A 19595-nucleotide genomic window follows, 5' to 3' on the forward strand; every position below is an offset into this window, starting at 1 on the left:
AAAACCATAGCAAGATCTAATAACATGCCTATTAGACTATCCAAAGTTAAAAAGATTTCGGGTGTTGGTGAGGATGTGGAGGAACAGGCACTCTCCTACACTGCTGGCAGGAATGTAAAATGGTACAACCACTTTGGAAAACAGTTTGACACTTTTTCAAAAAGCTAAGCATACCTCTGCTAAATGACCCAACAACCATCTTACTCCTACATATTTACCAAACACAACTTAAGATCTACAGGTTTGAATAACCCAACCAGCGGAGGGGGCTTTAAGTTTGTGGTTTGGTTTCATTCACAAGAAAGTGTTATTCTGATGTCTAATGCAGATAAAATGTTGTCATCACTGTTTACATCTGTGTGAGTTTTCCTGGTGCTGACTAGACAGCCACGTGTAGCCTCTAAGGTAGGAATATCATTTCATGTATTTCTTAAGTCAAAACATTTTTTTTAAGAATTTATTATTTATTTATTTATTTATTTATTTATTTATTTAGAGCTCGAGCAAGGGGAAGGGCAGAGGGAGAGGGAGAGAGAGAATCCCAAGCAGGCTCCACACCCAATGCAGAGGCCGACACGGGGCTCAATCTCATGACCCCGAGATCAGGACCTGAGCTAAAATCAAGAATCAGATGCTCAACTGACTGAGCCACCCAGGCACCCCAAGTCACAACATTTTTTGAAGAGCATCCTTCATTCATTCAACATTTATTAAACACCTATTCTTATTAGTACATTTTTTCCTTCTTGCTTGTATAAAGACCTTAAATAAAAGTATAAACAAAATAATTTTTTTTAAAGATTTTATTTATTTATTTGACAGAGAGAGAGATAGCGAGAGCAGGAACACAAGCAGGGGGAGTGGGAGAGGGAGAAGCAAGCTTCCTGTGGAGCAGGGAGCCCGATGCGGAGCTCGATCCCAGGACCCTGGGATTACGACCTGAGCCGAAGGCAGATGCTTAACGACTGAGCCACCCAGGTGCCCCCAAAATAATTCTTATTAACTTGATCACTTTTAAACTCTCTTTTAGTGTACCATTATTTTGCATATTTAGAAAGTATGCATTCCTGATCATCTAAAAGCCCTTAATAGCTCAACTACACTGGGAGTATTTTTTCCCCCTGGCCTGGCTCAGTTCTTCCATTATGACCATTAGTTCGAATTTCCAGTTAAAAAAAAATTTTTTTTTAATTAAATGCATTTTCACTTTGGAGACTTCAAGACAAAATTTCAGCCGTCAGGCATCGGATACTTCAAACCTGGAAGCAAATTTAGTGCTTGTTTCCTTTGTGTAGTCTCCTGTCTGGACATGCGCAGCAGCTGGGTGTACAGATGAGCAGATGTGATATGAGCAACACATTGGGTCAGGTCTCCATCATGAGATCAGGCAAAATCAGTTTTCTCTCCAGTAAAAACAGAGCAACTCGTTTTCAAATCTCGCAGCTTACAGCAAGCCCCGGTGCTTACTTTTGCTTTGTGAGGCTGTTCAGCCTCATATTCTCCTGCCAGTGGGTCAGTCTGTCTCCACCTCAGCGGCACAAAGACCAAAGGAAAACAGGACTCAGTAGCTGCTTTTCTTGCACTGGGGAGATATACAAGATTCCCCACAGTAAGAGAAGATATCCGATCTTCGTGCCCCCTTTGTTCCCTCTCTCCAAGTTTTATAGACTTTTTTATCTGTAAATAAATTTAAAAAAAAAGCTGTACATAACATACATTTTCAAAATGTGCTGCATAATACAACTTCATCCATTTGGGAAGCTGACGGCTGCCCTCTGAGGTATAGCCTGACAGCCTAAAACCCGGGAATCAATCATCTGGATACAGTGGTGCCGAGCTACTGCCCCCGGGATGTATCGCGGCACCCAGGAACCACTTACTTGAGCTATGCCCGTAACTCTGAGAGATTAAAGCACCACATCCCAGACACAATTTGGGGGGGGGGGGGAACTGCTCTCGTAGATCCGCCGGGTTTCAGCCCAGAACCCAGCAGGCAACCGGGCAAGTCTGTGCTGAATCAGAGCTTCCAGAAACCCGGGAAGCAGCAGGATGACAGTTCTGTTCTTCAACAGCCCATTATGAACTAATTAGCATACATGAATTGCAGATTCAAAGCATTAAAGTGACGGACGAATCATTAATTTTTTGTCAAATCCATGTCATCCTTGCGTATGCCTTCCTATTTCAATGTTGCATCACAGTGAAAAGAGGTACAATCCTCTGTATATAAAGAGGAGAGATTTGGTGTAGCCGATATAATGAGATCTATTTAAACACTATGTATTTTTCAGCTTTGACTATATCTGCTTGGGAAAAAATGCTACACTTGTCCTATTAGGGTTAATTGTGAAAGGATGTTAATGTATTCAAAACCCCAGGGGTAGTTCTACATGTTGTCTGAATGAAACAGGGGATGTAAGACCAGCTTCACATTTGAGCTTTCTTTTTAAAAGTCCTCTTTTTGATGAATAAAAAGAGCCATAAAATCTTTCTCACTGACTGTGGAAGGTGTACCTATTGAGACTGAAAGCTGAGCTTGTTGGTATGTGAGAGCCCCAGTGCAGCAGATCTGTTCTTGTTAACCTGGTGCTGAACTTAATTTATAAAGATGCATAATGTAATGCAGTGGTAAAGGGAAAACAACAGCAAAGCCAGTTTTCATACTAGAAAAGGCTTCTAAACATTAATTTGTGGTTTTCTGTATTGTTTCTGTGTATTTAATTACTAAGAATATTTGTGCTTAAACAAATGCTTGGTGTTTCATTTGAATTTCTTTTTTCTTATTACAGTGGAGTCACAATGCTTAATTTGTTAGTACCGAAATAGTTGCCATGGTAACAGACTCTAATGTTATATATAAATATGTATGTGGCATATATATGCGTGTATTATAAATATGTACTATAGATGATTATGACTTTATTCAAGAGCACATCTCAGAAAACTTAGCTCTCAAGAAAAACTCTAATTAAAAAAATAGATATACTTCGTGAACCTATAGATATGGTCACAAACTCGGGTCTCCATCTTTATATGGGGAAGAAAGGAAGTTCCGAGGAAGGGGGGAGATGTTTGCATGCTGTCTTCTTGTAGGTTTTCCTCTGCCCCACAGAAGAGTCATCCATGCCGAGGGTCATACTCTATGGACTTTTACTTCTCCCCACTCCCTTTTCCACCCACTTCTTTTAACCATCCAAAATCTGGGTAAAATGAAAACCAAGGCCAAATTCTAGGGGCAGATGTTTTTCCAAAGAACATTATAACAAGAAGACTAGGGATGCATTGAGAATGGGGGAGGAGAGGATAAGGTTTGTTCCATTTGTATTAGTGAGAGAGGGGAATTCATAATAAAGACAACTGTACCCATATGTACCACTTGAATTAGGCATTTCACACACCTCTCAGTAAATATTTAAAGTAGATGGTAGAGTCTCCACTGTAGAGATAAGAAAGCTGAAGCTCATAGAGAGTGAGTAAAATTGTCATGAAGATTAGATTGGCCAAAGCCTCTGTTCTTTGTACAGTGTCACTTTATTACTCGGAGGCCTTCTTTAGTGCAAAGAAAGAAGATGTGAGATCCACTCCTTCCAGACTAACTAGCATCACACCTGGTCCCCCATGCAGTCAAAGCTGGGGCAGTGACAATGATATGTTCTACCTGGAGATGACTTTGGTAGTAAACCAAAAATAAATCCAATTGAAGGAGAGAATAGCATGGCCATCTCTATCAGTAGGTGTTATCTTCAGCTTCATGTAAACACAACAACACAATACCACAACAGCAGCTTAACTAGTTTATTTTTCATAAATCGTCACAAATCCAGAAATAGGCAAACTTAGGTTGGTTTGGAGGCTCCAGAATATTAACAGGGACTTAGCATTTAAGCAGTTGTCTATCTCTCCACCATGCCATCCTTAGTGTGAGGCTGTAATCTTCATGCTCATAAGATGGCTGCTGCCTCACTCAACATCACAACAGTACTCCAGATCAGAAGAGGAATGAATAAAGGGCAAATAATGAGTGAGCTGAGCTTGTCACTTTCTCCCTCCCTCCCTCTCTCTCTTTTTGTAGGGAAAAAATCACAATTTCAACATTGGATGCCACATGTTGTGCTTTGACTCATGTAGTTTCCTTGGTATTAAGCAATGAATTGTCAAGTGACCTCTGGGAACTGTGCAAAATATGGAATGCCTCAGAGATATGCATGTCATCCTTGTGCAAGGGCTGTGCTAATCTTCTCTGTAGCATTTCAATTTTAGTATATGTGCTGCCAAAGCAAGTGCAAGCTTGTCTTTTTTCAACAGCAAGCTTTTCAGGAAGCCCTAACCAAAAGACTGTACTTACATTGGCCAGCCTTGTGCCATTTGGCCACCCCATAGAGGCAGGGAAACCTGTGGAAGTGAGTCATTTTAAGAGTCTAATGTTGCCTTTAGAAAGATGGGTGTTCTGTTAGTAAAGAATGGAGAAAGGTTATTGGATAGGCAACGAGCAATGGTCATCTTCTGTGATAGATATTTCCGTGTGACTTCATCAAGAATACACACTGATGTAGAAAAGGAGGACCTTTGTGCATATTCTGGTACACAGCTAACACCAGCTTGGACCTTACTCGTTTTCTTGCTATTTCTTGTATCTTCAGTTTCCATTCTCAGGGGTTCTACTCTATTTAATCCTACTAAGTGGAGTACTTATTAGCTGCCTTATTGGTATTTAACCATTGGTTTGTTCTTCTGGTACCTACCCTAGCATGATGGTGGTAGTGTTTACAGTTTGAATGAGTGAGTTTGGCAGAAGCTGTGTAGTAGAGGGGTCAACAGCTAAGGATTCGCACAGAACTGAGTTAAACTCAAGCTTTACTTCTTATAATCTGCATGACTCTAAGCAAGTCCATTAACTTCTCCAAGGCTTGGTTTCCTCATCTGATAAGTGAGAACAATAAAAAATACCTTCTTCAGAGGGATTCTATGAGGAGGAAATGAGTCCATACACATATAAAACACCTAGCAGAATATCTGACCCATGGCAACTATTTGACCAATATTAACTATTATTACTATTGCTATGAATCAAGTTGTTCTGGATTCAAATCATGAATCTGCCATTTTCTTGGGCAAGTTACTAAAAGTCTTTGATGCTCAGTTTCATACTGTGGAAAATGGTTAATGGATCATGTTAGAGATGGTGAGTTAAACTAACTACTAAATAGTAGGAATGGTAAGTGCTACTAGTTCTCTGTCAATATCGAGTCCCTTTTTTCCTTCCTGTCAGAATTTCATTTTGTTCAGGATGGTGGTATGTCCTGTTAAAATTATTCTCTTTCCCAACCCCCCTGCAGCTAGGGGATGACAAACTTCTGGCCTATGTAATATAAATGCATTTCCCTGGAAGGAGTTTTCTTTTTTGAATAAAAAGGCAAAGCATTATTTTGTGAAAGGCCTGTGTTCCTTGTCCTTCCCCATTGTATGCCTGGAAGTGCCACAGCCATACTGAAAACATGGGGACCAGGGCCACAAACTAATGATGAGAGAGGAGGCAGATAGATTTTGGGTCATTGATAGCATCATTGATACCTTGCACAACTTTAGATTGCCCAACTCTAGGTGTAGTATACCTAGGAAAAAAAACTTAAGTCATTTAAGCCAATACTTCTTGAGTTTTATTTCATGCGCAGCCAAGCAATCCGTGGAGACATAGGTTTTTGCCATGTGGAAATCGTATTAATAGTCATTACCACCATCATCATTACCTCTATCTATGACATGGCCCCGGGATGTCCAATCTATGTTCTATCTTTTTTTTTTTTCTTTTTAAGAGAGGGAGAGAGAGGGTGCAGAGGTGCAGAGGGAGAGGGAGAGAGGGAATCTTATGCAGGCTCCACGCCCAGTGCTAGACTGACGTGGGGCTTGATCTCATGACCCTGAGATCATGACCTGGGCTGAAATCAAGAGTCAGATGCTTGCCCTGTGTTCTATTCTTATGGGCAAATAGCAAAGGGTTTGACCATGGCCCTGTGGAAGAAAGAGTCTACAGAAAGTATTGATCAGAACTCCAAAGAACTGAAGACCCTAGAGGGAACTGGAGAAATCCTGTCTGCTTCTGGGACTTGGGGCAAGGACCAAGCAACTGTCAGATCAAACCATAGAGGCCTGAAGGGACTGCTAACCCAGGAGAGCCCTATGCATGCATTGAATCCCTCTGAGTCTATAGCCTGGAGATCTATGAGTTTATTATCTCTTAATTGCATACGGACACCTGGATGACATTACAAATATGTGGGACAGGGCTAAAGAGAAATCAATGTTGCGTGAAGGGCAATATTGCAAAAGTTATTTTGTGGATAATGGGAACCACCAAAAATTAGAGATGAATGAGGAGTAACTATCTTCCATACAACCTCTTTACCAGTTTATGTTGAAAGTAAATCTCTGACCAAATCCAGCTGCACATAAAGATGCATATTAAACATTTATTAGGAAGCAGGCACAAAACAGCTTATGTAACATAGAAGTTAATAGTCCGATATAGTAGATATCAGGCCAGCAGTGGACCGAGGTTTGAGTCAGTGGACTGAGGTTTGAGTCAATGGCTAGGCACAGGACAAGCTAGGAAACAATATCCCTAAGGGCACAGGCCATTGGGTTTTCTAGGTTCTTATTCTGTTTATAGGCAAGGAAAGTCTCTAGAATATTTTATACAATCTATGTATCTTTAATATCTCCATCTCCACCAGTTTCACCCTTTTCTAACATCCCTAATACTAATTGACACACATTAATTTTACCAATGAAAAGCCATTTTTAACAGAAATTATGCTAATTAAGGATATCCTGGTGGTGTTTTTAGAAGCTTAAGATAGCTGAATTTTTGCTAGAAAGCCCCTCTGGAGGCTGGTTAGACTAGTTGATTAGAAGACTAGTTGATGACACCTAGGGAGTGAATTTTTAGTTAGGGCAAATGACCACCCTTACACATAGCTTAATCTAACTGACATACACATATACTTCCCATAAAATGTAGTGGGGAGTTTAAACTACACCCTATTAAGTAGCCCATGTAATTAATAAAGGGCAAAATTAGAACTAGATTGTGTCTTCTGACTCCCAAATTTGAAAATTTTACCACTGTAATATCCCAGCTTGACAATAATCCTACAACCAGTCCAGACCTGCTGCCTAAGAGGTAACCTTCTCTAAATCAGCCTATTAATATCAAAAGAGTTCCCACTTAAAGTGAAAATAACAAATTTAGTTGCTGATGTGAATCTTGGAGCATCATGTAAATGGATATGGCAGGATTAAAAAACAGAGTATCAAATTATGAAAGTCTGGATTTATAAGAGTCAAATGTAAAATAACAAATGATTGTTTATCAGAAAATTAAGAGAAAACATGATAAATGTTGAATGAGAAGTTCAAAGCAAACCTCGTTTGCTATCATCTCTCCTATATTTTGACCCTGCCATGTTTGTATTTTGCAAGACCTGCTCTGATTTTATAACCATTTATGTTCATCCCTTTGATAATTTCTTTTGTTAGTAGTCAGCATCCACTCCATGACTTCTAATCTGTTTACATACAGGAAAATTGGTTATGAAAAAACAATGATAGAGTTTCCACATGTGATCCCTGGTTTATAGAGGTATTGTTTATACTCTCAAAGAAGCTAAGACAGATTCTGCTGTGGAAATTCAGTGGTCGTCTGAAGAAATAAAGAGGGTCAACAGATACCATTTTCATGCTTCTCCAGGAGGCTCGGCTCACTGCTCCACTCAACACGGAGGAGAAGCCTTCTGCTTCCTATGCTTACTTTATAGCTTTATGTAAATGTGTTTCGTGCACTTTGGCTACTCTTCTGAAGGAAAATCGTTTTCAACTGTGCTCTTTTGTTTGTTCAGTTGTTGTAGAGGTGAAGGCTAGAGATTGCCAATACAAGAGATCAAGAAGATCTCATTTTATGGGAGAGTGTAGTTCAGTAAGATTGAACACTGATTGAAGCCAAAATTATGATGAAATTGTTAGACATCTTGAGGGAGTGATGAGGGATGGGTAGAACTAATTTCCACCTAGAGATGCTGGTACTTTTTTCCCCCTAAAACAATGGTATATTGATAATTCACACTTTATCTGTGAAGCAAAAATATTTCTTTAAACTCCTTCATAGAAAAGACAACATAAAAGCTCTTATAAAAGGCTGAGTTTGACACTAAATGTTAAGTCAGTTCTTAATGATAATCTACTGAAGTCTTTATTGCTTGATCTTCTGGGAGTTAAAAACCACTGGGCCTTCCCTGAAACTCTCCACTGGGAAAAGCATATGGTTCCTATATTCTGTTCAATTAAGCTTCCTGGAAGGGAGGAGCCTGGGAAACTGTAGAATATGGAGTTGATAGACTAAAAAACAAAAACAAAAACAAAAAACAAAACAAGTAATAGGTAAATGGGTTAAATAGTTAAGTGGTGATCCATCTGAGTATTAGCCCTTCCTCTGTTAAACCTGGTATCAAAGGATGAATGCCATGATAAGGAGTTCAAAAGCATCTTCAGCTTCAAACAGCTTTGGAAAAACCAAGCTGGTTTAACTGATATAATTATTGTGGATTCACTGAAGTCTGAACAGCAAAGTATTTAAAGCACTGTCAGGAAACATTAAATCTCCCTTCTGAGACTAGGATTGAAAAAGGTAGGACAGCTCATTTTTTACATTAAAGCAGGATTGGACTTGATTAGTATTTGAAATATTTCTTTCCCGATTTGGGGCAGCATTAGATTTTGGCTAGTGAAATATAAATGAACATCAATTGTACATGACAACTGCTGATCCTAACCACTTAAAATTCCCCGAATGTCCTTTTCTCTCAGCCTGGCTGCCAGAGTCTCATCATCAAAGCCAGCAGAGCCGCCCACACGCCGCTCTGTGGTGGAGGCCCCGCCTCGGCTGTGAAGGGTTAGGAAGATAGCTGTTGGTTTTGTGTGGACAGGATTCACTAGCCGGGCCGTTACGACATTTTAAGCTAGGTCACACTACTCCAAGGCACTCAGCATTTTGCTCAGTGGCCAGGGAGCGCAGAGATTTGTTGCTTTTTGTTTCAGTGGAAATCAAATCCACCTGCGTCACCACTGCCTCCTGTTACTGGTTGTTGACTAGAGAGTTTAAGAGAAGCATGCAAGAACCGAGTGTTAAAGCCACAGTAATAAAGATATTACCTCATAAATATTTTTGCTCATGATTTGGAAACTGGAGGAAGATAAAGATATTAACTGTCCTTCAGTTGTCCTTGGAGGGAAATTTAATCATGGTTAGTCCTTGGCCATCATAATGGGTTCACTGAAGCAACTTTTCAGGCCAAAATAAATAGTTCGTTATACACAAACTAATTCAAGAGATAAGGTTGATTTGGCTCTTTGGAATCGAGGTTCTTATCTTTCCATTAGTCTAGTTGAAAAATACGGTAACCAGGTTCACCTAAGACTCCAGGCTCTCTCCAACTCCCTCCTCCCCCCCATTCGACTTGATTTCAAGATCTTATCTAAAAGATCTATTAGAACAAAGAGCCCACTAATTAAGCAGCTAACCCCAAGACTATGCTGTTAGCCTGGGGGAACTTGTTTTATTCCATTAATTTGAGAGCTGCTACTTTATCTCCAGTGGTAATTGGTGCATTCAGTCTATCTCTACCCACTTCTATGGGAGGAAATACCACAATTTACTCTAATTTGAACTCAATTTTATACCAGAGTTTAGACCAGCTAGCCCTACATTTTTCTTTGTTAGTGATCTTGAAGAAGCATCCTCTATAGTGTTTTGGAAGACTGCTCCATCTTTATCTCTTACCCATGCAAATGTTCTGTGTTTAGCTAAGGCTGTAGCTGATAGAACCCAAATCTTAGCAGATTTTGGATTGATTCTGCTCTCCACAGCCCAGTCTGCTCCTTGCTATATGAATTGAGCAGGAAAGGTCACAGTGAATCAATCCCGGCTGGGTTTGCAAAAATGTGAATAGAAGGTAGTCAGTCATGGTAGCTCCCTTTTGTGAGAAGGTTATTAAAGTTCACTGGAAAACAATTTCCCCAATCTCACATTTATAATTGAATACTGCTGTTGTGAGGTTTCAATGAGATGAAGTATGTGAAAGTGCTTTGTAAACTCGGTAAAATAAAAAGTCTGAGAGAAGAGCTGCCCAGCTATTCACTATGGTTCATGCTGAAGAACAGGACTGGGGGATGACGGGACATCACTGTCTCATTTATATACTTCTCTAATGTTTGAATCTCGCATGTTGAAAGCTACAACTATGTATAACTTGTAGAACCAGCAAACTCAATAAGAATCTTTTTTTTTTTAGAGGGTTTTCCACAGGGAAGAATGTAAAAACAGTCTTTCTTTTGCCATTAAGATTCACCATGCCCTGGATTTCAAATACCTAAAATAGGGGTAATTATCAATAGTTTTTTGAATATCACATATATACACAAGAATAGGAAAAATGAAGCTAGAATTTTCTCAAATCATAACATATTCTGTAGGTATAATTTGAAGATTGCTTTTTAGGAATGTTGAAGTATCTTATTTTGCTTTTAGCTGTGGGTAAAACAACACAGCCATGAATATTCTGGGTAAGGTATTTGTGAATGGAACATGAGGCCATTACAGGTCACCAAGAAAATTGTCCTGCCCAGGATTCAGTGTAAATAAGATGGGGACAAATCTAGAAACTGAAACCTTATGCACAGGAGGGAGCCTAAGGGGATATCTTTATGAAGGGGATGATACCCCACCTTTGGTCTCTTCTTTAAGAAGTCCTCACTCTGCTGTTCCATCTTCTTCAGTGTTCTCATTCTGGGCTCTAGATATCCAGGACTCCTTGGCACTTCAGAGTTAAAAGGTCCAAGTTCCAGTCCTAGCTTTGCCATTTACTAGCTCTTTAAGGCTGGGTCCATGCTTGAAGCTTATTGAGCCTCCTGTGTTGAAGTGAGGTCTGTGTGGCTCAAATGAGATTGGAAACAAAAGCAACCCAGAGACTGCATATCCACAAACAAAGGTAAGATGGAATTTTATTTACTTTCCATACTACCTTGTCCTTGTCAACTTCTATGCAATTTAAGTTCCACTGCCTCAGGACTTTGTTTTCTGTAGTCAATCTGATAAAGTAAACTCTGCTCAAGTGTTAGGAGGTGCTAACGAGTTAACTTAGTACCCTTCTCAGGTAATATATTTACATTTGGAAGGAACTAAAAGGAGCTTTTCCTATTTAGATATGGGAAGGGGTGGGAAAAGTGTCTACACTCAGTGCCTTCCCCATGCTCCAGACACTCTGATGGGAACTCCATATTCATTGTTTTTAAAATCCACACAACGAACCTGTAAGGTTTGTACGCATGCAAGATTTCATAACAAGCACTGGCTATGTTTAAGTGGATCAATTCATTAGGGAAAATTTAAGGTTATAATGTGATCACAGCAGGAACAGGCATTATGATTTGGAACTTGCATCTTAGGAAAAAAGCTGTGGCTTGCAGTTCAACTGATTTAGTGCTTTGTTTATCTTAATAATGGGTAATCAGGATTATAAGAATGTGTATGCAACTCAAGGCTAATGATAGTGCTGGAGGGGATAAGAAAAGGAAAAAATTTTCTCTCTCTAAGTAAAAAATCAAAAAAGAAATAATACAGTGAACCTCTTGCATGGCATCCAATATAGATTCAATGTTTATCAAGATTTCCCCTCACTTGTTTCATCTATCCCTTCCTTTCTATTCTGAAATATATTAAAGCAAATCAATGACTTTGTGTTATTTCAGCTTGACAAAACAATGATGAACGTGATAATTTTTCTTTGAAGAAGAACTTTCCTTCATTGAACATGGCTGATTACTCTGAAATATGGTTCATACAGAAAAGTTAGGCTCAATGCTTAATTTTTCCTCTCTAATTGCCTATTATCATGGTTAAGTATTGTATACTGGTTACCTTCAATGATGACTAAGGAGGTTTTGTGTGTGTGTGTGTGTGTGTGTGTGTTTCTTTTTGATTTTGCTTTGATTGCTTTGGCCAACCCTCTTTATGGACTTAAGAGTTTTTGGTGTATTCAGTGTTGTAGAAGATGTTGTTACTGCCCTACTTATATTACCTCAACATTCACCATTCCTGAAGATGGCAAGCACCCGCAACTCTCCACCTGAGAGTTTTATCTCATCTTATGCACAGGGCAGGTGGGAAGTGCCAGAGACTTGACATGCTAGGAGAACCTCTCAGTTAGTGGTGTAGGACAGGTCTGAGGTGTGTTCCACACTGTTTCCCAGGGGTCCCAGCAGAATTGAGCCCTGTTGCCTTCCAGGAAATCCTGCTTATTCGAATATCTTATATTGTCTTTTAACTCTTTCCTGTCTTGCTTTCCCACTCTGTGATCCCTCTCCCTTAAAATCATTCCTCATAAACCATATGCACTCAAATCCTTGTCTCAGCTTCTCCTTCTGGGCGCACGCAACCAATGAAAGTTGCTACCAAGAGTAGCTATAAGGAGCAGACACTCAGAATGAGCTAGTGATGGGATAGATGGGATAAGCCCCATTCTTAAAAAGTGGGGCAACGATTATCTCTAGCATGGCATATCATAGATTCCGTTAGACTCACTTAATCATTAGATTTCACCTATAGTGGTTTCAGCAGGAGAATGTGTAGAAGGGGATGTACTGGCTTATGCAATAGCTCCAATACTTGAAAGATATAGAGCATGGGAAATTATGAAGATCGGGGAATTAGTTGGGGTTGTTAACATCCACAGGAAAAAAGAAAAGAGGTCAACAATCTATTCAACTCAGGATGGTAGCTAAACTCATGGTGAGCGTACATAGCATAACCTCTCAACTTGTTGAATCACTGTGTGGTACACCTGAAACTAATGTAACATCACCTGTCAACTACATTTCAACAACAACAAAAATCCATCAACTCAGGGCATGGTATGAAAACCAGAATGCCTCAGTGTGGTGTTTAGAGACCCTCATCTCCTGTTTTCAGAAGGCTATACTAATAATCAAACCCAAGTCTTAAATGTAAGAGTGGTAGAACTTCAAAGAGACTGAATTCACAGCTTCAGCATCACCTACACTAAAATCAAGACCCTGAAATCTAGAATGAGGACTTCTGAGTGGATGTGCTTGTGCACTGTCAACCCCCAGAATCCTCTGACCCCTGGACCAGCAGGAGTGAGCCTCTCCCCTTGGCTAGAAGAACAATCGTCCAATCTTTTCTGAAAGTTATACAAAATCCTTACTGAGATGGATGATCTCAAGATGTATTTGTCTTCCTAAGAGTTCTGCCCCTTCCCAAATTCCTTTGTTGGTTCTACACCTGTGTTGTCCAACTCAATAGCCACTGGCCACATGCAACTATAAATCAGTTAAAATGAAATAAAATCAATAATTCTTCTCTTAGTCACACTAGCCATATTTCAAGTTCTCAATAATTACATGGGGCTAGTGGCTACCAAGGACAGTGCAGATTATACATTTCTATCATCAGAGGAAGGTCGGTTGGACAGAACTGATCTAGATTAGGTATTGGCAAACCTTCTTTAAAGGGTGAGATAATAAATATTTTAGGCTTTTTAGGCCATATAGTCCCTGTTTCTACTATTCAACCCTGCCACTGTTGCATGAAAGCAGCCATAGACAATATACAAAGAAATGAGTGTGATTGTGTTCCTTAATTTTACAACAGTTTTACAACAGTGTCCAGCCCATGAGCCCTAGTTTGTCAACCCCCATCTATAATAAAAACTAGGGTCAGGTCTTAGTGTGGTGCAAGTAGGAAGCACTGTCCATACTATGGAAAGAAAGAGAATTATTCACCAAAGGGCTTATGTATACTAACAAGTTTCAGGACAACATGACTAGGAATATATAACTTGAGGTTGTTCAGAGAGGGTAAATATAAGGTTTGATAGGGAAGAGTATATTGATATGAGTGCTGGCAAGACTTAACTTCCTGGCAAGGACTTCTGGAGCCAGGCCTAATATACTGCAGGAAAGGCAACTTAACTCTCAAGCCTCCCATTTTCTGGAGGCCTATAGTAAATGAAGTGGACATGCCAGAACTGTCTTGGCAGAGTATTAAGGAAAGGGTCAAAAGAATCAGAGATGTGGACATTTTGAGTGGATTTATTACATAATATAAAAAGAAAAAGACCCAGCTGTGTGTTTTTCAGAGGACCCAGAAGCTATTCCTTAACTAAGGGAATAAGGAATCAGAGAACTAATTGTGGTTATCATTTGTGGACTCGGGTGGAATGGAAGGTTGTTACAGACCAGGGCTACTAAACATCAATGGATGATGGGCTTCTAGCGTACTAGAGGCCAGGTGGCAGCATTTAACCATCAGAAGTAAGGCGAATGTAATTTCCATTATGGGTGTACAGATAGAATGACAATGAGGAGCCTGTGACCCACAGGAATCTGTGAAGATGTCTAATAGACCACAGTATTCCTAGGGGTAAGAAAGTTGACCAGCTGATGATGATGTTGCTTGACATATACAACAACAACCAAAAAAAATCAATAGTGGGAGAGCAGAAAGCTGATGTCAAGCACTGTGTTGGAAAATCACAATTCCTTACACTGTTCTCAGACCCAGAGTTAATTGAAGGGAAGTCTATTTCCCTTAGAGGAAATGTGCTGTGATGTCTGAAGAAGTATGTGCTATAGCTATTTTCCCAATCCATCCCCAGAGGACTTAGGGTCCTTTACTGGATAATCATACACTCAGGGAAAGTGGATCTTTCAAGGGCTGTTGGGTACTGGATCATAGGTGATACAAAGGGAATCAAAATGCCAAAAGAGGTTATAGAAGCCATGTGATAAATGGAGTCCTGTCCCAGGTCCATCTTACAGTCAATACAATGGATCTGCAGATCACCCAACGATGATTTTCTCAACCCTAAATGCATCATTAGGATGATTTTACCTAGAAGCTGACAGAACCCTCACATTTATTACTTGATTGTAGACTGTTATAATTGGGGAAGTTAGTGCAAGCATGATAGGCAGAATAATGGCCCTTCAAAGATGTCCATGTCCTACTCCTGGAACCTGTATGTTATGTTACATGGAAAGGGGTAATTAAGGTTGCAGATGGAACTCAGGCTGCTAATCAGCTGACCTTGAGCTGGAGAGATTATTCTGGATTATCTGGGAGGTCCAGTGTAATCACAAGAGTCCTTATAAATGGAAGAGGGATGCAGAAGAGGAAGTCAGAGTCAGAGATTTAAACATGCTATGATGATGCTTTGAGTGGATTTATTACATAATATAAAAAGAAAAAGACCCAGCTGTGTGAAGAAGAGATCACAAGCAAGGAATGCAGGGAGCTTCTAGAAGGTGGAAAAGTCAAGGAAACAGATTCTCCTCTAGATTTTTTAGAATGAACATAGTTCTTCCAACACCTCGATTTTGTCTTGGTGAGACTTATTTTGGACTTTGGACTTTCAGAACTGTAAGATAATAAGTTTTTGTTGTTTTAAGCACTAAATTTGTGCTAATTTGTTATAGCAGCAATAGAAAACTAATATAGGAGGCTGTTAAGTCTGCACCATTATTCTCCACCCCTGCATGGAATTAAAATTAAAGCAAGAACACATCCTGGATGAATGGCAGAGGCAAGTGTCACTCTCAAAGACAAACAGGATGTTAAGGTGGTACATCCTATTCTCTTTTGATTCATTACTGTACAGTCCTTGAAAAATCAGTTGGATCATGGCAGGGGATGGTGAACTACCATAAATTTAAACAAGTGGAAGCCCCAGTTGCAGCTGCTATGCTGAATGTAGCATCTTTACTAAAAAAGATAAAGATAGGGGATGCCTGGGTGGCTCAGTTGGTTAAGCATTTGCCTTCGGGTCAGGTTATGATCCCAGGGTCCTAGGATTGAGTCCCACATCGGGCTCCCTGCTTGGTGGGGAGTCTGCTTCTCCCTCTGCTCTTGCTCTCTCTCTCTCAAATAAATAAATAATATCTTTAAAACAAACAAACAAACAAACAAACAAACAAAAAGATAAGAATAGCCTCTGGCACCTGATATGCAGCTATTTATCTGGTGAATGTGTTCTTTTCAATCCCCATCAGGGAAGAGGATCAAAAGAAGTTCAAATTCACCTGGGGATAAGAGCAGTACACAGTCATTTACAGTTATGTCCTAGGATTATGATACCTTCCAAGTCTTGATCGTCTTGATATTCCAAAGCACATGATGTTGATTCAACATATTAATGATATCATGTTAACCAGACCTGTTGAGCAGGAAATGGCAAGTACTCTGATTGCCCTAAAACAAATTTGCACAACAAGAAGAGAGAGAAATCTTATGAAGATTCAAAGACCTCTCACATTGGTGATGTTTTTAGGAGTCTAGTTGTCTGAGGTGTAGAAAGAAACTCCCTCCAATATAAAAGACAAGTTATTGTACTTGAACCTCCTACCATGAAGAAGGAGATGCATTTTAGAATTATTTCTTTGTTTTAATTTTTTCATATAGAAAAAAATATAAATCTTAAGTGTGTAGCTTGATTATATGTATGGAGAGAGAGAGAGAGAGCATGAGAGAAAGACAAAGAGGGAAAGAGAGAGAGATCTCAAGTAATCATGACCCAGATCAAAATATGGCTCAAATCAAGAATAATCCTATTGTCCCAGAATGTTTTCTTTTGCTATTTCCAGTCAATACTCCCCTCAAAGGTAATAATTATTCTGACTTCAATCACCATAGATTAACTTGGCCTCTTTTTCACTTCATTTAAATGGAATCATAGTGTATGTCCTTTCATGTTTTGCTTATTCTGCTTAACAGGGTGTTTTTGAAATTTATCTGGGTGGTTTTGTTTCAGTAATTGGTTCTTTTTTCTTGCAGCATAGTATTCCATTATATGGATACACCAAAATAGGTTTATCTATTCTTTTGTTGATGAATGTTAAGGCTGTTTCCACTTTGGGTACATTATGAATGAAGCTCTTTTGAACAATCTTGGATAAATCTTTTTGTGGACATACACACTTATTTTGGGCATATATCAAAGAATAAAATTGCTAGTCACAAGGTGAGTATACTGGTTTTTTTTAAAGATTTTTATTTATTTGACAGAGAGAGACACAGCAAGAGAGGGAACACAAGCAGGGGGAGTGGGAGAGGGAGAAGCAGGCTTCCCACCAAGCAGGGAGCCCAATGTGGGGTTTGATCCCAGGACCCTGGGACCATGACCCGAGCTGAAGGCAGATGCTTAATGACTGAGCCACCCAGGAGCCCCAAGGTGAGTATACTTTTAACTTTCTTAAAAACTGTCAAAATTTTTCCAAAGTGGTTGTGCCATTTCCTTTAAAGATTGTATTTATTTATTTATTTATTTATTTATTTTAGAGAGAGAGGTAGAGAGAGTGCATGAGCAGGGGGAGGAGCCCAGGGGGAGGGAGAGGGAGGGGGGAAGAATCTCAAGCAAACTCTGGGCTGAGTGCAGAGCCCAACCTGGGGCTCTATCTCCTGACCCTAAGATCATGACCTGAGCCAAAACTAAGAAACCAAGAGTTGGAGGCTTAACCTGCTGAGCCACCCAGGTGCCCCTGGTTGTACCATTTTATATCTCCACCAACGAGAGTTCCAGTTGCTCTATATCCTTGTCTACACTTGGTTTTGTCAATCTTTTAAAAATTTTAGCTCTTCTTGTGTTTGCAGAATACCATGCCATTGTAAGTTTGAATTTTCAGTTCCCTGTTGATGGTGATGTTGTCTATCTTTTCATATGATTATTGGCCACTTGGATCTTCTTTTGTAAAGTGCCTAGTAAGTGTTTTGTCCACTATTTTGCTGGATATTAGTCTTTTTCTTATTGATTTGTAGTTCTTTATATATTCTTCATATGAATCCTTTGTTAAATATATGTATTGCAAGTATTTTCTCATAGCCTTGGGCTGCCATTTTTTACTTTCTGAAACACTTCTTTTGATTAGAAGTTTTTAGTTTTTATGAAGTCCAATTATTTTTTTTTTTCTTTTGTAGTTAGTGCTTTTTGCATTCTGCCCAAGAAATCTTCCTTCACCCTAAGGTCACAATGCTATTTTCATATGTTTTCCTCTAGAAACTTTAGACCTTATGCCCTCCCATTTAGATTTATTATCCATCCCAAGTTAATTTATATGTGTAGTGTGAGTTAGCAGTCAAGGTTCACTTTGTCCCCATAGAGATAGGGAGTTACTACAGCATCATTTATTGAAAAGATCTTCCTTTCCTCATTGAAAGGCATTGGGGCCATTACTGATAATAAAATAATTGAATACATGTGGATCCATTTCTGAACTTTCTATTTTATTCCATCGATTTATTTATTTATGTGTATCCAAACATATTCTCTTAATCACACAGTTTTATAAGAAACCTTAAAATCTCACAGTGTATATACTCTAAATTTCTTCATCTTCAGGATTGTCTTGACCATTCTAAGTCCTTTGCATTTTCACATAAATTTAAAGTCAGCTTGTCAATGTACCTAAGTAAATCTTGCTAGGATTTTGATAATACTGGCTAGGACCTCAAATCCAATGTTGAATAAAAGTAACAATAGTGAAAACCATTGCCTTGTTCCCAATTTTATTAGATTTATTATTCAGAGTATTTTCCATTGCCCTAAAAATCCTTTGTGTTCTATCTATTCATTCATCCTTCCCCCACACCCAAACCCCTGGCAACCATTTCTCTTTTTATTGACTCCATGGTTTTTCCTTTTCCAAGATACATAGTTGAACTTATATAGTATGTAGTTTTTTCAGGTTGACTTCCTTCACTTAATAATATGCATTTAATGTTTCTCCATGTGTTTTTATAGTGTGAGATTTCATTTCTTTTTTTTATGATGAGTTTCATTTTATTTTATTTTTTTTAAATGTTTTATGTTACGTTAGTCACCATACATTACATCATTAGTTTTTGATGTAGTAGTGTTCCATGATTCATTGTTTGCATATAACACCCAGTGCTCCATGCAATACGTGCTCTCCTTAATACCCATCACTGGGCTAACCAAGCCCCCCACCCACCTCCCCTCTAAAACCCTCAGTTTGTTTCTCAGAGTCCATAGTCTCTCATGGTTCATGAGAGTTCATTTCTTATTAGTACTGAATAATATTCCATTGTCTGGATGTCCTACAGTTTATGTATCCATTCACATACTGAGAACATCTTGGTGGCATACAAGTTTTGGCAATAATGAATAAAGATGGTATAATCATCCAGAGATTTTTATAGGTACGTAAGTTTTCCAATAATTTGGGTGAATACCAAGGAACAATTCCTGGATCGTATGGTAAGAGTATGTTTGTTTTGTAAGAAACCACCAACATGTCTTCCAAAGTGCCTGTACCATTTTGCTTTAACATTAGCAATGAATGAGAGTTCCTGTTGCTCCACATCCTCATCAGCATTTGGTGTTGTCCGTGTTTTGGATTTTAGCCATGCTCATAGATGTGTAGTGGTATTTCATTGTTCTAATTTTTGTAAAGAGTGCAAGGTTTTTGTCTAGGTTCATTTTTTTTTTTTTTTTACATGTACATGTGCAGTT

At 39.1% G+C, this 19595-nt stretch overlaps 1 non-coding gene across 1 annotated transcript; it reads right to left on the reverse strand.

Annotated features, from left to right (window-relative positions):
- Window positions 1–4177: 4177 nt before the first annotated feature.
- Window positions 4178–4280, reverse strand: LOC118012703. Its single transcript, XR_004679775.1, has one exon. It is a non-coding gene; the product is annotated as a U6 spliceosomal RNA (small nuclear RNA).
- Window positions 4281–19595: the final 15315 nt, after the last annotated feature.

The sequence above is a fragment of the Mirounga leonina genome, unplaced genomic scaffold (assembly GCF_011800145.1).
Source record: "Mirounga leonina isolate KUSES-001 unplaced genomic scaffold, KU_Mleo_1.0 Mir_151, whole genome shotgun sequence".
NCBI lineage: Eukaryota > Metazoa > Chordata > Mammalia > Carnivora > Phocidae > Mirounga > Mirounga leonina.